This window comes from Electrona antarctica (assembly GCF_951216825.1).
Source record: "Electrona antarctica genome assembly, chromosome: 4".
In the NCBI taxonomy this organism is placed as follows: domain Eukaryota; kingdom Metazoa; phylum Chordata; class Actinopteri; order Myctophiformes; family Myctophidae; genus Electrona; species Electrona antarctica.
In genome coordinates this window covers 17,742,445-17,748,556 of record NC_136809.1, presented here as the reverse complement: position 1 = coordinate 17,748,556, position 6,112 = coordinate 17,742,445, and positions in this window count along the sequence as shown.

Sequence of the window (6,112 nt, the reverse complement as noted above, 5' to 3'; positions counted from 1 at the left end):
AGTAAAAAGTTTTCTGCCACAAATATACCCGGGTTTAGTGATGGTGTGCCAACATTTGGGTTTAGTGCATGTTCTAGACCAGGGTTACTGATGTTAGTTGAACCTGTACAAAAATAGCCCATCTACAATACTTGGACCAGGTCACATTCACTCAGACAAGAGGGTTTCCGTGGTTAAACCTCCCGATTGTCAGTTTCCTCCCAGTGAGTGTGAGTGACAACGGAGTGATTTGTGCAAGAGTGTATTGTGAGAGCTGTTCCGTCACACAACACCGTGCTCTTCACTCACAGCGCTTTAATTTATGTCTGGAGGAGGTCTGGCTAACATATGCCCCGAGAAGACGCTTTCATGTTTTGATCTACATGGCATAAATTAAGCCCTCACTTTCACATTTTGGAAGCTTACACGTTTTTGAGTTTTACTCTTTTGTCCAGAACTGTTACTTTTCCGGATTAAAATTCAAAAACAGCAAAAGTAGCAGATCTGCAAGGTTGCATCTACGGCTGGGGGTATTGCCTACAACCTCACAATCGATACGAAAAACGATACAGAGTCCACGATATGATATGTATCGCGATTTGGGTCAGTGACGTGACACCCCTAAAAAAGTGTTTTTTAAAAACCTTTAAATAACAGGAATAAAAATCATTTACTTTTGTTCTACTCACTCTCATCTTTATGGAAACATATTTTGTTTTTAGATATTTTATTGGAATCAGAATTTATTCAGCATTTTGTTGTACTTGTGCCTAAAATCATCATATGGTGTGACATGACAATAATTGTTTATAAAATGAAATTGGAGTACACCTTTCTTAAGTTACTCACTTTATCAAAGTCCTTTATCATAACTAACCTGTAATCCACTATAGTTTTGTGAAAATTTCTTAAATCTGTATATTATTTTCGTAATCAACACTCAATGTGAGGCCCATGTTGTCGGTCTTTCAACATATTTTGTATTTATTGTGACACAACTTTCTCTAAAATTACACAAATATTTGTGACTCTTCCTGATACTATTTGCTATGTAATCCATGAACATTAATGGTTTCATCATTAATAAAGGTATGATTTTTTCACTATTTGGAACGTCACACCAAATGATTTAGTGTCACACCGTATGATCATATCTTCATTTCTCAAAGCAAACTGTGTTTTAACCTACCTATTAGTGAGTACTGAACTTTACAGATTGATTAAACAATTACTCAGGACAAACAGCAACAGGAAAATTGCTTTAACATTGAATAACATGCAAATGACTGAATAAAACAAAATTAAACACATTTTATTGTGGATAGTTGCAGATTTTAGGTGAAGCTGTTTAAAACAAATGTTGAAATGGACAAAAGAAACATGGGTCTTTGTTATTTATTGTTATATCTGTAGGAAAATACAGTTTGCATCATATGGTGTGACAAAAAAGTCATATGGCGTGACAGGCAGACAGTCACACCATTATGATATAGTGTCACACCATATTATGTTTTCTGCACTTAACATAACCTTGAGGCTACTAGCTACACATTAGCATGCTAACAACATGCTAGCTATAACAAAGCAACATAGATTTACATGTAATTATGACCAAAAAATCTATAGCTTTTTTAATGAAAAAGGTGTCACACCCACAGACACTCGGATGAGTCGCATTGGTCAGCGTTCCAACAAGATCGTATTTCATGGAAATGTTAAAATGATAATTCACCACAGACACCTGTCATGCTATTGTAATGCAAGTGCTGAGCAGCCTTACTGAAGAAGGACCTCTCTATCCCAATGGGTGTCCAAACAATTGCCTGTTGAAATTTCCCAAAATGGTGTCACACAATATGATTTTGGTTTGGGGGACAAAATCTTTTTGATCAGAAATTACTGAAAACATTAAGCTTGGACTTTGAAAAGATTAGGCTCACAAATAGACATCTATATTATATTTATGGAATTTTTAAAAGAATTTTAGCATTTTTTCCCCTTAGTTTTATTCAGGTTCCTACTTTGAGAAACAGGGCCAGGACAGTCGCACCATATGAGTTTTGCTATGTTTGGTTGAAAATTCTGAAGAAATGAGGAATGAAATGTTTTAATCTTGAGTATGTTCACATGAAGCATAATGTCCTGCACAATATTCAGAAGGTTTTTGACAAATATATTTTTTATTTATACGCGTTTGACACTGAGGACAGCAAAGGACAGCATGTCACGTCACCCACCCCTGTGTTGATTTTGAATAATGACCTCGTGTCCTAAATTTACATTTGCAGAGTCCTGACCTAGACCACCGATTGCCGATGTTTTGACAAATACTGTAGGCCTATATTGCCAGAAAACACTTACATATTTTGATGGATAAATGCATATATATTCAGATATATTGTAAATGTCGGGCAGAAACTGATACTGATTATTATATATTTTTTTTGTTTAAGGCCGCATCACACACCTGCCACGTCGATATCTGTATCAATGCGATTTTCGGGCATTTTATAGGCTAAAATATGATCATTGCCGTATATATTCATTGAATCCACCCCTAGATGAAGCGTGTTGCTTCGCACAGCGTTTCAAGCTTGTGGATCTGCTACTTTTTGTGTGTGTGACACTGTGGCAGTGTTGGAAAAAATAAGCTATGATAACTAAATCTAAATATTGACATTAAAACTGGACTAAAATGTTAGGGAGGGACTAGTGGAGAAGGGATCCAGTAAATCTAAAAGTCATTTTATATTTGGTTGTAGCACTCTGAAAATAGCAGATCTATAAGCTCACAACGTGTCGCACTGCGACATGCTGTGAGCTTGTAGATATGCTATTTTCAGCCTGCAACCAAGTGTAAAATCAACTGTAGATTTAGTCGACTGAAATCGAATGATATTTCGTCGACTAAAACTGAAACTAAAACATTTCAGATGACTGAAAGTAAAACATGACATTTTATTCAAAGCCTATATGGTGTTATAACGCTGACTCAAGAATTGCTGTCAAAATCAACCTGGCAACAGAGGTGACTTCTGTGTTGGCCTGTACAAAATGACATCATCATCCCTGTACTATTGAACATAGAGCGACAACATAGAGTGAACAAAGTACGGACGGGGCTAAAGAGCTGCAGGCTCTTTAGCCACTTTAGCTTTGACAGCTTGAGCGAGGCCCGTCTCACGCACTCATCACCACAAACACTTTCATCCCTGAATGAGAACGCTGCTTGGTGTCAGTGAATGAGAACACTGCCTGGTGTCAGTGACTCACAACAAGCAGAGAACGCTAGAGAGAGTCAGGGGCTGCATATTGCCTAAAAGCAGTGGTGGACTGTCATTTACTTACGTACTGTACAAGTAACATTTTGAGGTATTTGTACTCTGAGTATTTCCAATTTCCAATACTTTTATTTCTACTCCACCACATTTATTTGACAACTTGCGTATTTCTACATTGCAGTATTGATACTTGTAGCCTGCTTAAAAATGTGAGTACTTTTTACACTAGTGGCCTAAAAATAAATGTTTGGCCCCAAAAAAGCGATGGTGGATGGTGGATCTACAAGCTCACAACGTGTGGCACTAAAATGCCTCTGAAATACTTGAAGAGCGAAGAACACCTCAACGTTGTATTTTAAGGACAGCTCTATAAACACACTTAGCTACTTTCGTCAAGTCAAACTGCCACAGAGGGCATGCATGCACGTTTCAATTCCTAAAAAAATCATTCAGATTCATCAGATGCTCTGGAACAACACCACCATAAAGCCCTCGCGCAGAGAGCCAAATCCCACAGAAAGCCGCTCTAATTTCCTCTGTGATGTTTAATATTTAAAGAAAAGCCTTTGTTCCGGGAGGGGACACAGCCTTTTCTCAGTGCGTTGCCGACTCTATTGGATGTGACAGCAACCCGCGGTCCCACGACAGCGCCTGTGGCTCGCACCCAGAGATGCTCCACAAGCCAGAGGAAAGAAACTCCTGCTACGGGCCCTGTCACAACTTATGACATAATCGTCTGATTGCAATTACTTAGCATAATCGTCACACTCGTTGCCATGCATCCGTATGAATTTGTTCACACAGCTTCAAACATTTTCAAAGATAGCGGAAATTGGTAACCAAATGGACCCTTAATTGTATGTGGTTTCATTTTACGCTCTCTCAAGAGTTAAACTATTGTTAAACATCTGTATTAGTTAATTAAAGAAGTAAACAATTAGAGAATGTAGAACTATTTTTGATCAATGTTTGCCTGTTATCTCTTATGTTACCAACATCAATACAGCATGGAATTGTAGACAAAACGAAGTAAGTTTTTGGTCTGAGAGGCTATATCTCATCAAATGGTGGTCCGTGCTGGCTCAAATGCAGAATAAACAAGAAATGCACTCTGTCGAGCTGCAGCACAAGTAGGCCATGTATGGCCTACTTGTGCACAAGCAGAGCGCGCCATGATGTGCGCTCACCACTGGCATCACCGCTTCATCGTCCCTACAGGGCTCTCTGCTCTCTGCTGTCTAGACTAGAGCTCTCTGCTGTCTGGGTACGATTGCTGCTCTGAGTCCTATAGAGCTTTCTGCTGTCTGGGTATACAACGGAATCAGTCAAAAGATGTATTTATAGCGGCCACATGGCGTCTCACGTTGTCATTTTGTGCCCTAAAAACAAGCATTAAAGTCCATAGACTTAGCAGGCAAACGTTTTACGTCATAAGTGCTCTAACAAACATTAAAAAAGTCCATGGATAGATAGCTTACAGACACCTTTCCAAGGGGGGAGGGGGGCACCCTAGAGTCTGTCACAAAATTGCTTGCTCAGGGTGTTGAGATTTGACACTTTAATAAAATTGAATTGAATTGCATATAGAGATACAGACAGAGAGAGAAAGACAGACGGATGGACGGATGGACGGATGGATGGATGGACGGACGGATGGACGGACGGACGGATGGACGGACTGATGGACGGATGGATGGATGAAGAGAGAGGACAGCGGAGGAGAAAGAGAGAGAGAGAGGGGGGGGGGGTAGAATGTGTTGAGGAATTCCCTCTATACCTCTCAGGGAACCGAGGCATATGATTTATATTTGTTTAAGTGTTGAAGGAGGCTGGAGCAGGGTGTGTGCGTGCGTGCGTGCGTGCGTGCGTGCGTGCGTGCGTGCGTGCGTGCGTGCGTGCGTGCGTGCGTGCGTGCGTGCGTGCGTGCGTGCGTGCGTGCGTGCGCACAAGATCGGGAAGTCTGACCGACTGACCTTTGGTCTAATTATGGGTCATTATCAGGAGACACAAACTGATCCAAATTACACTGCAACAGCTCCCATTCATATAGATGGATTACACACACACACACACACACACATGCACGCACGCACGCACGCATGCACACACCCACACACACACACACACACACACACACACACACACACACACACACATTCCCCCCCTCCCCTGTGTGCCCTCTACCTCTGATCTCAACCATTCCTCCTCTGTATAAATAAATCTGACAGAATAGCAGGCCCCCGTGTGCGCGCGTGCGTGCGTGCGTGCGTGCGTGCGTGCGTGCGTGCGTGCGTGCGTGCGTGCGTGCGTGCGTGCGTGCGTGCGTGCGTGCGTGCGTGCGTGTGATGACGTGCAGGTACATTCTAGGCCAGCGGAAGTGTCCTTTCACAGTGAAGTGTGTGTTGGAGCCTCGGCTGATTACTCTAAAGCCAGAGGTTCTCAAAGTGCGGTCTGGGGACCCCCCAAAGAGCCATATAGCCCTACATCAAAATACTTCTACTGCCACTGCAACATTATAGGCAAATTTGTACTTTACTCGACTATATTATTTGCCAACTTTAGTTACTTATTAGTTACTTTGTTGATTTAGATTATTATTACAAAACATACATGAACCATTGTAGCCCATACTTTGTCTATTCAAAGATATAGCTGATCTACAAGCTCAAGCGTGTTTTGCGAATTGACACTTTGTGAGCTGGTAGCTCCGCTATTTTCGGGGAAAAGTCTGTTTTTTTCAATATGTTTGTACTTTTATATTTTACATCAGTCAGATTTTGCTTTGTGCTTCTATATCTATTATTACAATTGAGAAGAGCACAAGTCATAGACCGTGACGTATGCGGAGTATG